Raw genomic sequence first — 21,366 nt, 5'->3', positions numbered from 1 at the left:
TTTCAGCAGTCAGTTTCAAAATCAAACGGGAAAGTCCCGTAGTCTGCTTCAGCCACTGCTGGCGCCTCGGCTTCCATCACTAAAGAGATGCTGGGTAATTGAAGGCTAAGTGGTTGAAATGAATCAGATGACTGGCCTTATAGTAAAAGGCAGACGTTACTCAAAAGTATGAGACTCTAAAATTGCTTGAGATTTCAGGAAGGTCAATAAAGAGGAAATTGAATGACTCAAGTATGACAATTACAATTTGGTTTTCCTCAACCAGTTTAATCTGATGCTCTCTTGGCTATACTTTGTGAAAAAGCCTTGGAATGTTAAAAGGGCATACTGAAAAAAAAAAAAAAACATTTATGAGAAAGATTGAAGACAATCATCGCGCCAGACGTTTCTTTGGTTGGAAAGTAACTGCAGCATAGTGAAAGTAAAAAACGTATCTGCACTCAAAAGCTCTTAGTTCGGATCATAGTTGGATTCAGAAATATGATGGTTGCATGAATGTAGAAATTCAGAGGTTACAGTTACTGAGCCTTTAAAAATGACTGGCATTCCCAGCTTGCATTGCTGCGAGTTACACCTCTAGATGCACAGAACTGGAACCTTCAGCCGTTTCTCATTCATTCTCAGATTTGGGCACCATTTAGGATTTGAGCCAATCCATATTTGTCTTCAAATGTCCTCAAGGTTCTGATATTATACTCCAAAAACTCTAAGACATAAGAAATAACAAGATGTGCTGCAGGGTCTGCTTATAGACACAGCTGTTCTGAATTAAATAGAAAATTGGGAACTGTATATAAACATATGTTCCTATGACTGCATTTGTAAAATGAAAATAGCGAAATTTGATTCTTATTTCCACAGTAACAACTTGCACACAAAAGTCAGCAAAATCCAATTTCTCAATGCAGTACCGTATTTTTCGGAATATAAACTGCTACTTTTTTCCCCAAGTTTTGAACCATGCGGTCAAAATTGGAAATGAAAAGAAAGTGCTGATTTTCATTTAGAACAAGCACATGCTAGCAGTAGACATGACGGAGAAATATTTTCAAACTCAGAGCCCCTCATCATGGAAACCACACGAAGAAGTTCATATGATGCCCATTTTAAGTTGAAGGCTGTAAAGATCGATAGCCAGTGTACGTAAGCTCGGCATGAACAAATCCATGGTTCGGCGTTGGAGACGCAGGGCTGCGTCCTTAATAGCAGATGTATTGAGGACGCAGCCGTCTGCCCTCTGCTGCGTCCTTGTGGAAAACCGAGCGCGCCGGAGATATCAGCGGCTTATAGCCTGGTGCGGCTTTTATATGTACATTTACAGCTTTTTTATTTTTTTATTTGTGGGTGTGGCTTATAGTGAGGTGCGCTAAAATACGGTATTTTTCACAATAATTAGACCTTGAAAGTCCTCCAAAAACACAAAGTATAATTCATTCAGCCTTCCTATTATCTGCTCTCAACTTATGAGTGTCACTTCTCGAAGATACTTGCACTTCTAGGTGCATCTCTGATTTTCACCAATTTAGTCGAACTGTGGGCATTCTTTACTAAAAATGTGACTCATTTTATCACCTACTATGCAACACGGATGTTTTAATGGATGTGTTCTGCATTGCAATGTTTGATTTAATTCATCGTCAAGGCCTTAGGAAAACATTCAAATCTAGTACTTTTCAAACAACTCATGAAGACCAAAAATAAGTCCAAGGTTTAAGCAGCTATGATTATAGTAACTTGGCCACTCTGCAGAAAAACAGATGATTGAACTTCCCCTGATTGCTCCACTGCCTGAGTAAATTTTCATAAAATGAAGAATGGAGAGAGGGAGATGGAAAAAAAAAACTAATTTCCATAAGACTATAAATAGAACCAACAGAACATGTACTAGGTTTGCATAACCCCCGTTTTTTTTACAAAACTCATAAAGGCCGACTTCTGCAGGTAGAGGAACTTCCACGTGCCGCGCGTGCAACCTTATTTGGCGTCACAATTGATTACAACATCTGTGCGGTGACTAATGCCGTTGCCATAGCGACACCTGTGATTGATGGCTTTGTTAAGAGGAATAGTTACACATCATTAAACTTTTGTAATAGTGCATGGCAGTCATCTCAATAACTGGGGACAAAGCAATTACCAAGTCATTAAAAAGGGAATAGACTAATACAACACAGTGCACACTATTATGAGTGACATGCCTCCAGATCAGGCTGTGTGACGGTTTTCCTAACATAAAAACCATATCTTTCTGTTCCCACCCAGGGTCACATTAAGGTAGATTTAGACTGAGCTTAAATATATCCTCACATTAGGCATCCGATTTAAAGTTATTCTGTATCTCATGAATGGGGAAGAAAGGTACAGTCATTGCCTCATCCTGTATCGCTTCATTTTACATCACAGATGCTCTAATAGAGTCAACTTGAATTTAAATTTCCATCGGGACTACATTCGGTTGCATCTTGATGATAATTTGATGTCTAAATCAAGAAACTTTGTTCAAAGGAAAACCATGCCGCTCTGTACCAGTAAGCCAGAGGCAGTGCAAAGCAGTGCTGGCAATGATTGAGAGAACTCGAAATTCAAATGAGAGAGCGAGAGGAGATGGAGCGAAACAGATGTGCTGTTGTTTCGGAGAGGGTAGCATGGTGCACACGGTAAGCACACGCAACACACACCGCGGCACACACAAAGCTATATACACGTGCATACACAGGAGCGCCACTCAATCATCCCAGTTGAGGGCCAATCCATCTATTGCTGGTTGACTGAGATCCAATCACCATTCCCAACAGGGCCACAATGAAAGAACGGCAGACAGCCTGTGAAGAAGCCCACTCTCTCACAGCAGATTGATGGGACAAATCTTGGGGCAGTTCATGAGGCATTCCATATCAAGACAAACATACTGATAAAAACATAAAAAAAACAGGCTTCTGACCTCACCTCGCTACTTATGCTTTGCAAACAAAGTATTTAAACAGTTTAACCATAAGAAGCTTATCGAAATGCATCAGATATTTTATGTTTCGCTTCTCCCCAGTGCTTAGCACAAACCTGAGTGTTTCCTGGTGATAAAACATCAAATCCAGAATATTCTCGAACACCCACACAACTTTAAATGTGCCTTAAAAAAAGAAAGACGAGTGAAAAAGTCTGGGAACAATCTGTTAAAAGATAAGCAAAGGTTTAAAATGTGATTTCATCAGAAAGAGACCAATCAGGGTTTTATCAAAGAAAATAACTGAGTATATTTTGTGTTATACACATCTACACTGTTATTTGTTTGGGTTTAGCACGTTCCTTCCCTCAGTAGCAACATCCACATCAAACAGTGTAGTGCCTGATGAAATGCTTTAGTATGGTGAGGTCATTTAAAAAACAACAACATTTCTTTAAGACTAATTATGATGGACAGATGTCTTGATGGATAAAATTCTCACGACAGAAGCTGAAGTAATGTTTCATCTTAGACAAACTATCAGACCACATCATTTTTGACTTGCCAGATTAATACATTCATGAACTAATCAGCTGGATTACACCGGCTGTTTTATTGAGCAAGATGGAACCCGTAGGGGAAAGACCTCAGGAAAATCCCAACGTGTTACTATAACTGGCCCTGAATTATTTAAAATGCGCTATTTTTAAACACCAAGATTTTAATTGCGCCTTGCTGCAAATTTTGTAGTTATGACTCGCCCACATAACTTAACCAAAAGCATTTCTGTAAGTCTAATCACCAGCAAGATGGGAAAATACAGAGAATGGCTATTCTTACACATCCGTGTTGCCAGTGCATTAATGAGTCCTAATGTGGGAGTGCGAGAAAGCTGCTAAGCAGACAAATATACGAGGTGCTGCTGGCTCAGCTTACAGTATACAGCCTGTGTTTGCTGTCATTTTCCTTCAAAAATTCAACCAGATACATCTGCTGCACGCACTAATTGCTGGCACATGGTGCAGCAATCTCTGGCTTTAATTTCGCTTTTGGTTACAAAGTGAAACAAAAGCCACACAGTTTTTCTTTGTGTCAAATTTGATTAACGGCGCGATGTTAAATCTGCTCATAGAAACACTCTGACAAACTCTGAGGTGGCACACGGTGAGGCTGTCAGAACAAATTTCAATATTCAAATTTGAGCCTACTGCGAAAAATGTCTTCGAAATTAAACCATCTCACGAAACTCATTAGATCGCTTGTGTTTTTTCGTGAACATGAGAGTCCCAATCCGCTCTACCGCGATCTGGCAGCCATTTCTGACAAGTGATGGGAAACTTCAATTCCCATGTGTGACAGGCAAAGATTAGAAGAAAAAACGCAAACCCTTGAAGAAAATGAACACTGAAAGGCAAGTTTATTAAATGGTGTCCATTAGGAAAAGACTAAACAGGGAGGGTGTCTAACTTTCATCAGAATTCCCACATATATTTATGTAAAAACTCTAAGGTATGCCACAATCAAATTCCCTGAGTTTGCTTTCTTTACATTCATTTTCACGATAAAAAATAAGATTCAACTATTAATGTATCGTAATTTATAGTAGGCCTTATGTTTGGAACCTGGACAGCTAGAAACAGCAAGGATGGAAGGAAAGAAAAAAAAGAAAGACAAAAAAGAAGGGAAACAAGAAAAAATGTTGGACACAAGAACATAAAGATAAAATGATGGAAGAAAGGCAACAAAAAAGGGAAAGGTGGAAGAATATGAGGAAAGACAAGCAGTGGAAAAATAAAAGCAAAACAAGGATAAGAAAAAAACACGGAAGGGAGGTACAAAAGAGGAAGTGATGCAAAGAAGAAAACAAAGCAGATCAGGGGGGGGAAAGAAATTAAGGACAAAGAAAGAAGAATAGATGAAAACAATAGAGAAAAAGAAACAAATGAAAACAGGAAGAAGAAAAAAAAAAGAAGTGAAAGAAAGACCAAAGGTGAAAAGAAACAATTATGGAGAGAATGAGAAAAAGAAAAATAGAACACAAGGAAGAAAGGATATGAGGGACAAGAAAGTAAAAGAGAAAGGAACAACATACTGAAGGACAGGAGGAAGAAAAAGTCTGGAAATGTGAGTACCTTCTTTATACTTATTTAACTTTATTTATACTCATCCAGACCAGGAAAATACAGCCTTCAAAAGGAGACCCTCAACATGTAAAATCTAACATAATCAACAACTTGTTCCAAGGACATATCATCTACAAGAAGTGCAAATTATGGCATAAACTTCATTAGCAAAACATTTATGAACAGAATATGATAAATGACCTGTACAGTGCAGCTTAAGATCCCATCTTCCTTTTTCATTTGCCTTCCTATAAGGTCCTATGTTTCAGTAATTAAGCTTATTAAATTTCTGCATAAATTCAATTACTGCCTCAATGGCTGACAAACAGTGATTGATACAATGCTTGATGCAATCTTATGAGCAGCTTGAACAAAAGATTCCCTTCTCCTTGAACTCACTGGTGTTTCAGGCTTGAGAGAAAATGGAGGTTAAGGCTGAGAGAGGATTTTCAGGCAGCAGCAGCAGCAACAAGCATCATGCCAAGCAGCTCTTTTGATCAGGATGGAGGTAAGTTATAAATGACAGCCAAAAAAGCATTTGCTTTGGCAATGCGTGCGTTCCAACAACAAAGTGAGCTTCCATCAGACAGTATTTGTGTAATTTGAGATAATGCTCTAATCACATTAATTTGGAAACATCTCAAAAGGCTAAATTTGCTCTACAGTCTTACTGAGTTTTATGAGAATCTACGTGCAGAATTTGTTGGTACTCTTCCAGAAGATACAAAAACAACCATCTCTGAAATTACTTTAACCCGTAGTTCAGTAGCATATCTAAAACAATCCAAAGAAAATAAATGCAGCTTGGAAAGCTCAAATACCTAAATGCAATGGTTCTTGACATGCCACTCATTGGTTTGCAAAGCAGCCAATCCAGACACAGATTTAAGGAAGACTGAACTTTTTAGCTGCGTGCAAAGATGTTTTCCCACTGTGTAAATTAATACACGTTAAGGCATTTTTGGTGTTTGAGTTACTAATATAAGCAGCTGAAAGTATTCTGAGAGAAACTCTGGCCCATTGTATGCTGAGCATAATGGTATCGTTTAATGTTTAACCCATATTTAACAAATAAGAATCCGTTTTATTGATATAACCAAACAAATAATCATGGCACAAAACAAATATGACGGTCATCTTGTTCAGAAGTATTTCTTAGAGCAATCACTGTACAGGGCAATCAGCTGGTGACCAGAAATAACCGATGTGTTTGCTTTATCAACCCTGACAGGCGATAAGCCCATTGGAAACAAAAATCCACTCATTTTTCATTTGCAGTACACCTTAGTTACCATGTCACACTGACAACACTCTTCAGTGTGGACACATTTACTACGTTTTGAAAACGAAGTTAGATTATGGACAAAAAGGCATAAGACATTACCAAAACAGCAAACTATTTTCTAAAACGTAGGCAGTGAGAAAGAGAGCAACAATTTCAGCTGAGAACAGGAAGGCTGTGCAGACCGCAGAAAACGGTTTTACCTTTCTGAGATTTTAACCTTAAAATATTCTGGAGCATGCTAGGTGTAGAAATCTCAGAGTTAAGCTGAGGGAATACACCCCGAAACTGCTGTTATAGTAATGCTAGCCATGCTAATTATGATAATATCAGGTGAAAAAAAAAACTGTTCAAAATGTAAACTCTGTAATCACTTTGTCTTTGTTTGCAATAAGTTAAACTCTGTTTTAGAGTACCTGATCCCTGCGGCATCCATTGTGACGTTGCCTCTATTATTAATGTTAAAGAGTCACCGCCCAAGGCAGGGAGGCTAGGAAAGATTTTCTTTAATGCTGTTCTTATCAGAATCCCTAATTAAAAGTCTCTTAATAGGGTATCAACTACTCAATCCATACTATTTCAGCACATTTTTGCAAAAATAATTCATTTATTTCCACCATTTTACTTGTCAACTCTTTGACTTAGCAAAGGCCTTCATGTATACCTCTGCTTTTATCTGAATCATTTTTCAGGAGTTATAAAGCAGTTTCGAGGAGCTCTAAGTGCAACAACAACAATGTCTGTAACTAGCTGTCGATATTTAGAAAGAAAAGGACTAAACAGGTGATTTAAAGCAAGCAAAAGAAAGCCCAGAACACTGACAAAATATTAAGACCATAAAGTTTATCTGGCCAACTGGCCTCGGGTGAGAGGACAATAGTTATTGTCATACCCTGCCAGTGGGTCTAATCCTTATAATGAAGATTAATAACATCTACAGAGGCTGGGATACTATATTATTTGCCCCACTCCTCAGGCAAAACTGCCATTTACTGTACCTTTCCTGGCTTCCCAGACTGGCAGTGGCAATATAACTCCCCATTTTCCCTGGCTGTTTATTGACATGTGCTGGAGGATCCAATCTTGTGCTTACACGCTCACTGCCCCTACTGTGTGTCAGCCTCAGACACAAACATCTCGTAGGCCTGTTAAACAGCACAGTCAAATGGCAGACGTACTGTTGCTCTTGATAATGCGAGGCAGCACGTTCCCACATTAGAGTGGTGCACCAGAGGGAAGCGGGGCCTCAGGATAGGCTCCCCCGCTGAGCTCCGGTCCTGCGGCTGCAGCGCCGCTCTTTAGGATTCAACAAGAACCCTGAAGAGTCGGTTGGCGCCTTTGCTTAATGTTGGTAAAAATCTTAATGTGTTCTAAAAAAACAAAACAAAAAAAACAAAACAAAAAGGGAGTACAAAAGATGATAATAAATTTAATCTAATAGGAAATGAATAAAACCACCGACTGTCCACTGCTTCTTCTAGATACTTTTTCTTCTGTGTATTTTATATCTTTTTTATTTTTATTTTTGGCATGTAGAACATTTGCACACTTTCATAACCGTCTTGCCCCGATTTACCTACAACACCTACAACCTGTTCTTTTGTTTGCCAGTTGCAAGTTAAACCAGTCACGGATAACATAAGAATTACTACCTTAGCACTATTTTGGTTCCTCTTTGCTGCCAAGACATGGGCGCGGCTAGACCTCCGGAGATGTTGGCGGCACATCCTTTAGATTGGTGGTACCCAGATTTTAGCGACACAAAAAATTAATTTTTTCCCCGCTAAACATATATGTAAATAATGTATATGCATAAAATAATTTAAATAAAAAAATGTATAGATTTTAAATAAAAAAGGAGTAAGCAAATCATAAAGGCATTTGAGCTATTAACAGAACAGCATACAATTTTCATATATTATTTTGGGTCAATTATTCTGGATTTTTTTTGGTTAAGAATGTTTTTTGTGTATTCTCAACAACAAGAACCAGATACAGGTCACTCTATGGTCAAACATGCTTGCTGTATTAAGAAATGTTTAAAGAAACGGTCACAACTGGTTTCTGAGCCACACCTCAGGCTCCTTCTGCTTCAGATTCAGTAGGTTGTGAGGTGCGACATCCACGGATCGAACATGTTTGGAAAGCACATCTCACGGATTCTCGATGGTTTGAGCTCTTGGGTATTTGGAGGTCAAGTCAACAACTCAAACTCACCGCTGTGCTCCTTAAGCCATCTATAGACCATCTATAAGTTACCTAAATCAGGTAATTATTTCTGTTTGCTGAATACCAGAATCAGAGAATCAGCCATTGTTGTCATTGTACAGAATCACAACAAAATTTGTTTCAGTAAAGCCCATCCAAAAGACAAAAAAACAACATAAGAGATGTGTAGACAGGTGCCTGAAGCAACATAGAAAGCCAAATTATGTGTAAATGAAATTGTGGCCAAAAATTTATCTTTTTGGAGACTGGAGTCTGATGTACAGATAGGATTATGAGGATAGAACAATATGTGGAAATACTGAAGCTCAATGCCAAGACATCAGCCAGGAAGTTAAAGCTTGGGTACAAATATCTCCTCTAAATGGACAACACTATGTATTTCTGAAGGTTTTTACAAAGACGCTTAAAGAAAAATGTTCGTTCATTTCACGTGTCGGGCGTCATAATATTGAATTCATCTGCTACACAAACAATCTCCTTCCTGCTCTAGTTTGTCCTTATCAGCCAAAAACATCAATCCACCGACTCCTTTCCTCTCCGGGATGCAAACACAGAACAGATTCGCTTCTCTGTATCCTTGAAATTCAGCCCCAGATTTTGAACTGGCTAAATGCCAAAGATGACGCAGCATCATCACCCAGCCGAGACATTTTGCAATTCAAACCAGTCACACTTGTTGTTGATATTTAGGTTGTCACACATCTAAAGCCAGATAGCTAGTATTTATCAGCCCAGATGGACTGACATATTATTGACAAACATTTACTTGCACTTACGCACGTCTCTGAAAAAAATTCCTACAGATGAAAAGCCTGAGGGAAGGGAGATAATTAGAACCCCACAAATGAGAAGTTGAAAGGCTCGCCTTTCCTTAAAGCTTCACAGTAAAAAAACAAATCCATTGATCTGACAAACCCAATTAAGATAGGAATGCATATTACAGCATGATTACAAAATAAACGCAAGCGGTTTGTTCGCCTAATTTAGTCTGATCAAGGTCAATCAATGGTGTGATCCCTCGCTGATTTCAAATTGAGGGACTGCTCATCTGCTACCAACACAGGTCAAGCCGTCTCTAATCAATAGCCACATCTTTCCGCTTAAAGACAAACTCATTGCAATGCTCCAGAGGTTCGCAGGAGGAAGTACACACAGTCCTTGACCATGATATGCTGCTTAAAATGTAAATGAGCCTCTGAATAATGGCACAAGTCAGCAATGAATATGCAGACGACCACAAATTATTTTTGCTTATCTTATAAATCATCCTCCGTTTGCTGGCATTTCAGAAAAGCTCCTATTGTTTATTCTTAACTAAAATCACTTTAAAGCTTTTTGCCCCACTGCCGAGAAAATTCTACTGTCAGTTACGGTTTTTCCTTTGTTTGCTTCGTTTAAATTGGAGCTTGAATTTTACTTGGGCAAATTAAAAACAAATGCAACAGAGTATTTATTTATTGTCTGGAGAGATAAGTACATTTTTCAAAGGTAACATCAACTAGTCTGCACATTTACATATCCTTCTAATGTGTGCAAGATTATTTCCTTTGCTTGAATTTTAAAAACACAACTCGAAGCAGAGTTTATTTGCAAGATAATGCAGTGCTGGACTCCTTTGAAATGCTTAAATATCAAATCAGTGTTCTCTCCAGCCTTAACAACCAGAGACATCTGTCCAGATGAAGGACTTGTTGGCTAAGCACTGGAGCTTTTTGAGCACCTGCTCCCAGCTGCCGTAAGGTAACAGAAAACATATGTTTCTGCCAGATTCAGGTCTGATCCACATCTGGGGCTCACAGGATCAGAAAACCGACCTACATCCTTATGATGGCCAGCAAATTCTACCACCAAATCTGAAGCCTTATAAACAATAATAATTATAAAGATGAATAAACTGATATCAGTAAAATAAACAATCCAGTTCAGTGTATTTGTTTCCATTTCTTACAGTAAAATTACAAATCAAGGGTGTCGCACTACTGGATATCGGCCTTAAATTTTAGTGACAAATACTTTGCTGATTATGATGCAGCAGTGACTTGATAATGACACAATTTAATCTCATTCTATGCTATGCAGACTCTTTGTCTGCGTTGATGAAGATTTACTCACCTCACATTCGACATGGTAAAATTACTTACTTCTAGTCAGAAGAAAGAAACATCATGGTTGAGCCCCAGATTATTAGTGGATTTTTAAATATAAAATATCTAAAAACGAGGCGGTGACATTACAACATAAGTAACATACCCGATACTCACAGCAAATCACTGGGAGACCCCAACAGACATCTACTATCTGCAGAAGGAGGAGATCAAAAGGGACACAGACACTGAAAATAAACAACAGGGCTCGATAAGTCACAAAAACATGCGCTGCTAACTTTAAATCAGACCTACTTAAAGTCATGAGTGTACTGTAGAGCTGAATTAGATTAGATTTTCTTAACAGATTCGATTCAACTTAACATCAAAGAACCAGTCCAAGATCAAAATGACCTGCACTAGATCAGAGCGTTTCCTTAAATTGCCCACCATCAAGTTTTCAAATCTATTCATGATACACTTTTCCACCAACTTACTGTGTAAAAGAGCATTTCAGCTATGCATTATGGGAACATCAACATCTGCATCCACTTTCTTTACACATTTGCATTTGATATTTGCGATTATTGGCTACCATCCGAAGGTACACCTCAGGATTAAGCAATCAGAATGCCAATTATTGTTTCAACTACAATCATTGCAACTATTTCCCCACAAGCTGGACGTGTCTTTGATATATGTTTAGTTTTGCTGCTTTGGCAGATAAATTATGCCAGAACATTACTTTCAGATCAAAGTGAGACAGTTCTGTGCAAGCATAAAAAAAGCTCAAATATATGACCTAAAAAATTAAATTTCATTTCATTTTCTGCCTAATAAGAAAATCATTGCTACTTCCTAACTCTATTTTATACATAAAGCATAGTATGAAAAAACACCACAGTGAAAAGAAAAGCCTAAAGTGTTTAAAAGAGCTGTAGAGGCTGCTGAAATATTGCATTAGGCTTTCTTGAATCAAAGATGGATGATCTTTTTAAGCCTGTAAAAAAAGAAAAGAGCGAAAACTTAGACAGCTCTCTTCATTATCACTGGATCAGACTCCCAGCAGGACCTGCTTTTCCCTTCAAACCCCACCCAAAAGGCTTTGTGTGGATGGCTAAGTGTTAGCTCTTCCCTCCATTTCATAACAAGTCATCTAAAGTATAATTATTAAACTATTTAACCCAATTACATGTTTAGCAAAATTACATGAAATTTTATAGGCATTTGATTACAAAATAATGAATCAACTGGACCCTTTCTTCATAATTACTACCCTAACCTCGATTTTTCTCCAGTCAAATTCACTTGAGGGTGAAGCTGCCTACAGTTTCTACAAGTGAAAATGAGCAGGTCAAAAAATATTTGGAAAAAGACGGTCAACAGCGAGTGCTCTCAAGAGAAAATGTTTGAATCTGAAACCTGTTTGCAATTGATTTTGTTTTTATATTCAAGCAGCGTCACGACTTTACAAGTCCTAATTAGTGGTCTGTGCTGAAAAACCCCAGCAGCAATAAGGGAATGAACAGAGCTCCAGCTGGAAGAGGTACAAAGCAATCCACAAATCTGGCCTTCATGGAAAAGACGAAAGTCACTGTTGAAAATCATACAGGGGACAAAGCAGGATCTACAGGAAGAGGCTCAGGTCAAATTGATGAGCGCAAATTTTAATTTCATATTATATATGTAAAATACCATTGTGGCAATAAAACAAAATATCATATCACCCAAGAAAACACCGTCTGTGCTGTGAAATCACGGTAATGGCAGTGTCATGCTGTGTGGAGGTTTTTCCTCAGCAGAGTTGAGGGAAGATGGTCAGAGTTCCTGGGAAACTGAATCTAAAGAAATGCAGTCCTAGACGAAAACTTGTTAACTTGCAAAAACTTTAGACCAGGAACTTCAAGCAGGACAACAACCTTACAACCAGAACTTCAGTTAGCATGGCCTAGTCAAAGTCTAGACCTAAACCTAACTCAGAATATTTTTAAAGCCTTAAAAATTGCTTTTCGCTGATGTTATTTGTCAAATCAGGCTGATCTCGATCCACTTTCAAAGTATGAGTGTGTAGATGTAGAAAGCTAGTAGAGACATACATCCCCAAAATATTGAATGCTGATAAAATTTGCACTGCAAAGACATTTGATCTGAACATAATTGCATGCTACACACCTTCCATATTTTTACGCTTAGAAAGTTTTGAAAACCATCTATCCTACTGCACAAAATTCAAATTAAATGCATTGAAGTTGGGGCTGCACAGTGGCGCAGTTGATCGAGCTTTACCTTGCAGCAAGAAGGTTCTGGGTTCAATTCCCAGCCCCGGTCTTTCTGCATGGAGTTTGCATGTTCTCCCTGTGCATGTGTGGGTTTTCTCTGGGTACTCCAGTTTCCAAAAACATGATTGTCAGGTTAATTCGCCTCTCCAAATTGCCCCTAGGTGTGAGTGTGTGTGTGCATGGTTGTGTGTCTCTGTGTTGCCCTGCTCAGGGTGACCCCGCCCCTCGCCTGGAACATTAGCTGGAGATAGGCACCAGCAACCCTCCCGACCCCACCAAGGGACAAGGGTGTAAAGAAAATGGATGGATGGATGCATTGAAGTTTGTGGCAACATAAAATGCACAGAAAATTCTCATGGCTCTGCAATGACCAATCATAGTCAGAAACTGACCAGTCAATATCCCCCTCCTATTCAATGAAAACACCACCAACATTTTTACTGAGAAAAGCTAACCTTTGCACATCTTGATCTACTTCCTCACAACAAAGTAAATAAAAGGATTACACAAGTCCCTGAGATCTCCAACTTGACCAATATCACATGAGGTGAGTTAGTGCAGAAGACTGCACAACAAAGCAAAGAAAAAAGGGGCGGAATAAGCTAATCAATGCAGCGACAGAAAGCAGAGTGAGTCTAAGTCAAGCTGCCAAGCCACCAAATAAGGATCTGTCTGACACGGGGTCTTTTAAATAATCCACTTGGAAACATCCTATTTAAAGTAATTAACTATCAGGAAAAGGGGTCTTTTTCTGATATGGGAAAAGAGGTTTGGATCATGTGAAGATCCCTACAGCATACAGTCATTAAACATCTCTCATTAAAACCTAAAGCAACTGCTGCTGATCTTCTTCCTAATGCTCATCGGGGTGTCTAGGCATGTACTCCTTAAGATTGTACACCACAGTGTTGAGACAGAGCTGGAAAGTCTCTTAGTAGGGGGGAACCTTTAAAAAAAACTGGAAGCAGGTGATGTTTGCTAAAGCCTTCCCTGTCAGTTTGCATTCTGGACGCTTCACAAAGTAAGTCAAATATACTTTGTAGAACCCTAGTTTGCAATCTGACTTTCCTGGCCTCAAGGTTTTTCCAGACACTGCAATTCAGATGGAAAAAAAAAGGCAAAACAGTCGCAGGAAAGGACGTGCTTGATGTGAAAACACAACGGTTGTGGTGTCATAACTATCCCTTACTGTCTGGCTGTACACAACTACTGCTGACTTAACATTGAGGTTGGTGCCCGTATGCGGGTGAAGGATAATTTCGTATTTTAGTTTAATGTGGAAGTCAAACTCAAGTTTGTCAAACAGAAAAAAATGAGAAAATTTTAATTTCCTGAGACAATTTTTTGGATTTTGTTAGCTGAAAGTTGAAGGTTTTCAATTTCAAATATTTTCCTTGTTCTATGTCATTTAATTATCTGAAATCCTGTCAGTTTTATTACTTTGCTGACAGAAATTCTCAACTGCTGGGAGCCTCCAGACTGAAGTAGACATGAAGGTCTTTAGAGCAGAAAACATGCCTAAGAGTATAAAATTGTAGGAAGCCATTTTATTTCTTGGACAACACTTTCTAATGTAAAGCATGGATAAAGTTCATATCTGTATAGAGGTTTAGACAAAGACAGATAAAGGTGAAAAACTGCTCATCTCTCTGCTGACATACTACTACCTGTGGCTACTTCTTCAGCACTACAATGTTTGTGTCACACATTTACTTCCCTCATGTCGTCTCTTCTAAATCCATCCATTACTCTGACATAAATACAAAACACACGACAGCATAAATTACAGCGGTGAAGACTTGTGAGTTTCCATGCACGTTGAACATGAAGGAGTGAAAGGACTTCATACCAATATGTTGGGAAAGAGAGTCTAACCATTCGGCTCATCTTGAGCTATAAATCATGGTCTGGTCAACCTGGCCAAGAGCATTTTCAGACCCATTTGCAGAAGATAATGCCAGCTATTCCTCCCCAGCCCCAGGGACAGGAGAGCCAGCCTCATGAATCATTGCCCTTTTAAAGGAGCTGCAGCATGGCTCACATCGTTCTGTTTCCATAGGGTCCTTCCCACTCTGCCCCCCAGGCAAAAACAACGGATAGCGGAGAAGGGGAAAAAAAAAATCTCAACTGTGGCCAAAAACATGCAAAAACCAAGTTATGAAAACATAAAGGCATAGTGATGATGCCAGTTTTACAATGAAAAATTGCTAGCGTCTGCTGTGGGAAATTAGATTTTCACTGAACTTAAAAAGTGTATCAAAGATCATCTTTGCTGTTTGATGCATTCTGAAAGCTTTGCTCTCTCGCGCTTTATTGCAGCCAGAATCAACAAACCTCAACATGTCATGCATAGACCAGAAAAAAAAACAAAAGAAGTTTTTAGGTTTTTTTTTAAACGAAGGCTTAGTTCACACATAGCCTGATATCTGAGAAATTAATATGCTTTTTTTGCGTTCTGGCTTTTTATCCACACACAATTCTGTTTAATATCACTAAAAATGCTAATTTACAAAAAACTCAACCAAAGTGGAGTTTTTTTTTTTTTACAAATCTCAATATTTGTATTTGCATGTGTACATGAGAAAACTGAGATTTGGGGTCTAGTGCATTACAGTCTGGGAAATAATGTATCAATATATCGATATGCTTTGACATGATATCCAATCGTCATCAGCTTGTGTCTTCTAATGCGCTGTTTAAAAGTAGTTCAAAACCAATGAACCTCCTGGAGCCATTTTAATTCCTAAGAGGAAGCTGTGGTGGTTTTGAAGCAATCTCATTGGCTTACCCTTTTTTGACTTTGCACTATACTGCCCCCTATGGGTGTGGCATGTTTAAAACGACACTTAAGGTTGAATTTGTGTGGGTTCAGGTGGATTATATTTTCTGAAACCGATCCCATGTGTACGGCATTTTTTTTTTTAAGCAATGTGGCGGAGATATGCATTTCAACAAAACTGGATGCTGAAAGCTGTAATTATTTGGGAAATCTAATAGTCGTCCCTTCAACTCAAGCAAGCCGTCTTCTTTTATTGGTTACCAGCAAAACAGGAAACAAAGCAGACATTTAGCTTGACAAGGGGGGTGATGACGCACCCTCCCACTCTCTTGGATGCAAGCAGAGTTAGCTTAGCTTTTATCTCAGTCACCGGTGTAACCTGAGCTCAGACACCATGATTGACAAAAGGTGGCAAGACTAGTGCTAAAGGGAGACACTTCTTTGTGCAGTCACACACGAGTAGAGATCCCACAAGACATTTCAAAAGCCTGAGCCACGCACACAGGTGCAGCTTGGTGGCACTTTTAAACTGGAGACAGGCGAACTCTTGGGGACACAATTTAACAAACTACCTTTCGTCTGCACTGTGAGTTGTGGTAGATTTCCATCACCTCATTACAATGCAGGGTGCCAAGAGCTCCCGCTGGTTGATTGAGTCGCTACCGCTTGGTGCTGCATTTTAGCATATGATATGTTGTGTACTGCATATAGAAGTGGCATTAATGTCAGAGGACAAACTAATTCTGGTTTTGGTGTCTACTTTTAGAAACCTCCCTCAGTAAAGTAAAATAAGTTGAGCATGGAGACAGAAATCCAATTTAAATCCATTACCTTATTTTTATTTATGCTAATTTTATGACTATGCGATTTTATATTACATTATTAGTCTAGAATAATTATTAACATTTACTTCCGCACATGTAAAATATCTAATGCCCAAAAATAAATGCATTATTTGCAGCAGGATAATATATATTTTTTTTAAATTAGAACCTTTAAATTTGAGTAAATTTAGTGAACTGGGTAAAATCCAACGCTGCACTGATAAGGTTTTTGTCTAGGTGATGCTGATCTCTCGTTTCCTTCAAGAAAACTGCCTGTTCTCACCCTGACCAAGAAATATAACATATAAAAGACAAAAAACAAACTTGGGTGCTGCTTCTTTGACAAAGCCAGTGGTTTTGAATCAAACAGAAAATAAAGGAAAAACAAGATTATTCAAATTTGTGCCTCAAAGCATGTGCCCTTAACCTTACTTTGACTTTAGCTAACTCAAACTGAAGTTAATGGCATCTACTGTTAACAGATTCTTTGATCTTACAAAATATTCGGTGGACTTAGTATTGATAAATATAGTGAACAGAGAGAACAACTCAAAATGAAAAAAAGAGAGAATGCCATTTAAGCAAGATAATGGCTTCTTGTGTAGATTTTCCCATATTTACAGTTAGAGCAATAATTAAAGGCTTAAAACAACTGGAACTGGAAGAAACAAGGCTGGGTCCAAGTTTATGTTTCCACCAAGCAAAGGGAAGAAGATGGTAGGTCAGAGTGTCTCCAAAGCAAAAAAAAAAAAGTTTTTTTTACAAAATATTCATGAGTTTTAAGGCTTTGTGCGTCTTTACCAGGTGACCAGTGAATGTGGATAGCAGAAATGGACCTGAGATGAGCTAATTTTCCTTTGATTCGGTCAAGCACAGCAAATTTAAATGTGTTTCCTTGTCATTAAATCAAAACTAAGAGGTTGTGGACACATCAACCAACAGCTTTTGATGCCATTTTTTTTAAGTCTAATAAAAACCAGATAAAAATCAAGGACAGAAGAGTAACCTTGTAATTTTCCTGTTTGACTGTTATATGCTGCCACTATCAAATACTCTAAAGCACAATCATTTTTTTTGTAGTACATCTTCCCCACGTTATAATCCTTTGAGTGGAACAGACTAAATGGATCAGAGTCAGCAGGTAAATATCAAAGGAAACCAAGAAATGATATTGGCAAAGAAAACCCTAATTGGTGCATCTTATGTATATTGTTCCACCAAAGCGCGATATGTTACAGCCGGTAGCAGAGGTTGTGTTGACAACTTCAATTCATCACGCTACATAAAATCCAACATATGTGATCTTTAAAAAAAAAAAAAAAAAAAGAATTAAAAAAAAAAGCTCTGTTTCCATCTCTGACAAAAACAGCGATTTACAGTCAAACTGAGGCCTGGAAAAAAGTCAAAGTTGGTTTTAAAAATTCGCTGATCTTCTTCAACATTAAAACTTATATTTACTTGACAGTGTCTTTCATGAATATTTGAAGTCATGTCTGCTACATAGCAATCTGCATTCATCCCATCGCCCTACTTTACATTGCAGTGAACCCCAGTTAATGGTGCAGCTAGCACAGCAAGAACATAAAGGCTTTTTAGGCTGTTGTTTTGGAGAGGAATGGTGTTGCAGAATTTTCTTTGCATTGATTGTTTTGAAGAATTTTTCTCATGTTTGTGCCTCCCATGACATTTGACTTCTGCTTGATCTGGTTCTCATCCTCATGGATTCTCAGCGCCTTTTATAGCACATTTATTTTAATGTCTAATTTATATTTATGCTGTTTATTTTATATTGGAATCTGCATGAAACCTACAAGTGCTTTTTTTATAGTTTCATTCTTTTTCCAATAAGCAAAGGCTACAAAAGGCATTTCTATTTCATGCAGAATTTTTTTATTTTTTTATTTTTTGTATACTGGTTGTTGTGAAGCATTGCGTTGGAATGTGCACATAAATATAAAAGTATTACAATATTAGGGAGGATAAAGCGCATCCCTAAATGTGTTGCCATACAAAATAACCTTCAAACTCTCCTGAAATGGAAAACAGCCTTTTATCCCCATGTCCTCAGTCATTAAATATATAATAAATACCATTTAGCACAAATAGAGTCAAATGAGTCTCTCTTCCTCCACCACCTAAACTGCTCTGCAGCCTCATGCTGTGATATTCTATTGCTTCCTCCCAGCAGTTAGGAAATTTGACATGATTTTAGCTCTGCGCTGCAGCGTGCAACCTTGAAATGCACTTATAGCGAGTCTGATGAATGTTGGTAATGTGCATCTAGCTACTGGGTCATTTATATGATCACAGCCCATATTTATATATAAACAGGACACAGGAAGCAACTTATCATGTTGGTCACTGTGGAGACATTTCATTAAAAGCCAGTTCAAAAGTCCCAGTGCTTCCCCTCATTCGCTGTGACTTTATAGCAGAAAAATGGGAGCGGGACAAAACGACACGTCCCTGATGAAAGACTACGTAGTTTGGCGTTTTCTGATTGTAATTTTCAACCCACTGACAGAAGGTGATTATTTCTAATAATATACAAAAGAGAGGAACCTTGAGGCAAAACTCTATAAAGGAAGATATACGTTATTAAAAGAGCTGAGAACATTTATAGGGACATGTGGTAAAGATATGTAAAAAGTCTTTAATATTTTATTGAGGAAGCATAATAATCTGAGAAAGGTTCTTCCCAAAATTCACACCTGTAATTTGGGTACAATTGGCTATAAGGAAAAAAAAAACTCCATCTAGAACTGAACCGTCAACAGCAGTGATATGGGTCATTGCCCAGGGTATCATTCTGTTCGGGGCAGCAGAAGCACATGTCCGTTGTGCCTTGAAAAGGTTTCCTATTCTTTACTTTCAGATGGGGACGCAAAAATGGTCACATAATCTTGAAACTGTTAATGTCTGGCTACTGATGCTGAAGTCTGTATCTGATTCATTTGGCAATTACTAAATTAATTGTAGTACAGATTCCCTTTCCTCAGGGGAATCTAAAATGATATTCCCTTTCCTCAGGGGAATCTAAAATGATTACACAGAACAAACCTAACCTGGTTTATTCAACACTGAGCAGGGATTTTTTTCCCCCCCGTAAACTTAAAATTTATGAGAGGGGATGCAAATATAATATCTCTTTAGGCCACTGAGCTGAACAAGGAACTATGTTTATCTTGCCACCATGCACAGTGAGCAGGATAAAAAGGGAGACAGAGAAATGTCATTGTAGATACCATGGTATCTACACATCATCTTGTTTGAGGCTAATCCCTGATTGTTTCTGTCCTACCTTAAGAAATATGAAGAAAATATGAAGACTTTGCTATGCATATATGAGACAATATTTGATTTTTCTGGTAACAAACAATAACATGGAAATAAACAATGAATATGTTGAAATATATGTCCAACACATTTATGAAAACTGTAGTTCTGAACTGAAATTGTGCAATTCTCTGGCCTTTCAACAGATATATATATATATATATATATATATATATATATATATATATACTGCTCAAAAAAATAAAGGGAACATTTCACTTTAATTTTGTGTGTGGCTCCAAATCCAGGCCTCCATTGGTTAATAAATTTGATTTCCATTGATGATTTTTGTGTGATTTTGTTGTCAGCACATTCAACTTTGTACAGAACAAAGTATTCAATGAGAATATTTCATTCATTCAGATCTAGGATGTGTTATTTGAGTGTTCCCTTTATTTTTTTGAGCAGTGTGTGTGTATATATATATATATACATACACACACACACACACACACACACACACGTTAATAAATTAATCATCACAGATATTTTCACCAGCCACAAAATATAGTATCTGTGAAATAACAATTGTGTGATTTGCTATTTTTTTTCTTTTCATCTTGGAATTTCTCATCATCACAAGTGAATTAATACACTTAAATTAAAGGTTGAATTTTTCATGCAAAAAAAAAAAATAATCTAAGATTATATTACCTCAATAAAAGATTATTTTATTTTATTGCTTTTTCCACATCTTTATCATCCAGAGTGCCTACAAACGTATTAATCCTGCTGGCCTTAGTCTGCAATTTTTATTATTACGACCTCAGCGCTGGCAGTCAAAATTTAATCCAGTTCACAGTTTATTTTCCTGACAACATAGACATCAGAAATGCAAACGATGTTTCTTTCACTCTGACCGAATAAAAAAAAAAAAAAAAAACACTCTTCACACATTTCAGCATTTCTCAAGCACCAAGCAGAGCCCCAGGGTTAAATTATTTACACAAAGTAGGCTCACATTTTAGCATTTAAAGTTTTCGTGTAATTAAAGCCTAGCAGTGGGAGCAGTGTCTTTTAAGCGATTCTCAGTCTGTAATTCACTGGCTGAATTATTGCATTACATGGTTTTATTAGAGTCACTTGTCTTCACTTGTGTCACAACAGTGGCAGTGGAGGCTTTCTAGGCAGTCTCTGCTCCAAGCAAAGGCCAGGAGTCACGGGAAAAAATTGGACAGCGTATAACTCACGCCTAATAGCATTTTGTACCTGGCTCATTGTTTTTTGTGTTTTCAAATTCATGTGAAGTGGCTTTAATTCTGCATCCTATTTAATTAACTGCTGCAAATGAGGCATCGTCTGTGCCGCTTAGCTCTGATGAACAGTAATGTAAAAATCTACAGGCTGACATTAGCAAAATGCTGTTTATTTCCAAATTTCCCATCTTTATTTACTCCTCTTACTTGTATACCCTGCATCACCACCAGCTCCCATCTGACACAATGACACACTGTCAGCGCTAATGGTCTCTGATGGCATCAAGGCTGTC

General features: G+C 37.9%; 1 protein-coding gene and 1 long non-coding RNA gene across 3 annotated transcripts in view; one reads left to right on the top strand and one right to left on the bottom strand.

The window, feature by feature from the left end:
- LOC106914758 (protein tyrosine phosphatase receptor type F) overlaps nucleotides 1-21,366 on the bottom strand; it is a 235,999-nt gene that overhangs the window by 201,210 nt on the left and 13,423 nt on the right. The gene's annotated exons all lie outside the window — the stretch shown is intronic.
- The window catches only part of LOC148154732 (uncharacterized), a 51,207-nt gene continuing 34,146 nt past the window's right edge, over nucleotides 4,306-21,366 (top strand). Inside the window, exons 1-2 of the long non-coding RNA XR_015765903.1 lie at nucleotides 4,306-5,065; nucleotides 5,475-5,572. This is a non-coding gene — a long non-coding RNA (uncharacterized LOC148154732). The remainder of the gene's footprint in view (nucleotides 5,066-5,474; nucleotides 5,573-21,366) is intronic.

This window comes from Poecilia mexicana, unplaced genomic scaffold (assembly GCF_051168715.1).
Source record: "Poecilia mexicana isolate PSO_F unplaced genomic scaffold, ASM5116871v1 scaffold_17, whole genome shotgun sequence".
Lineage (NCBI taxonomy): Eukaryota > Metazoa > Chordata > Actinopteri > Cyprinodontiformes > Poeciliidae > Poecilia > Poecilia mexicana.
This window is presented reverse-complemented; position numbering and strand designations above follow the sequence as displayed.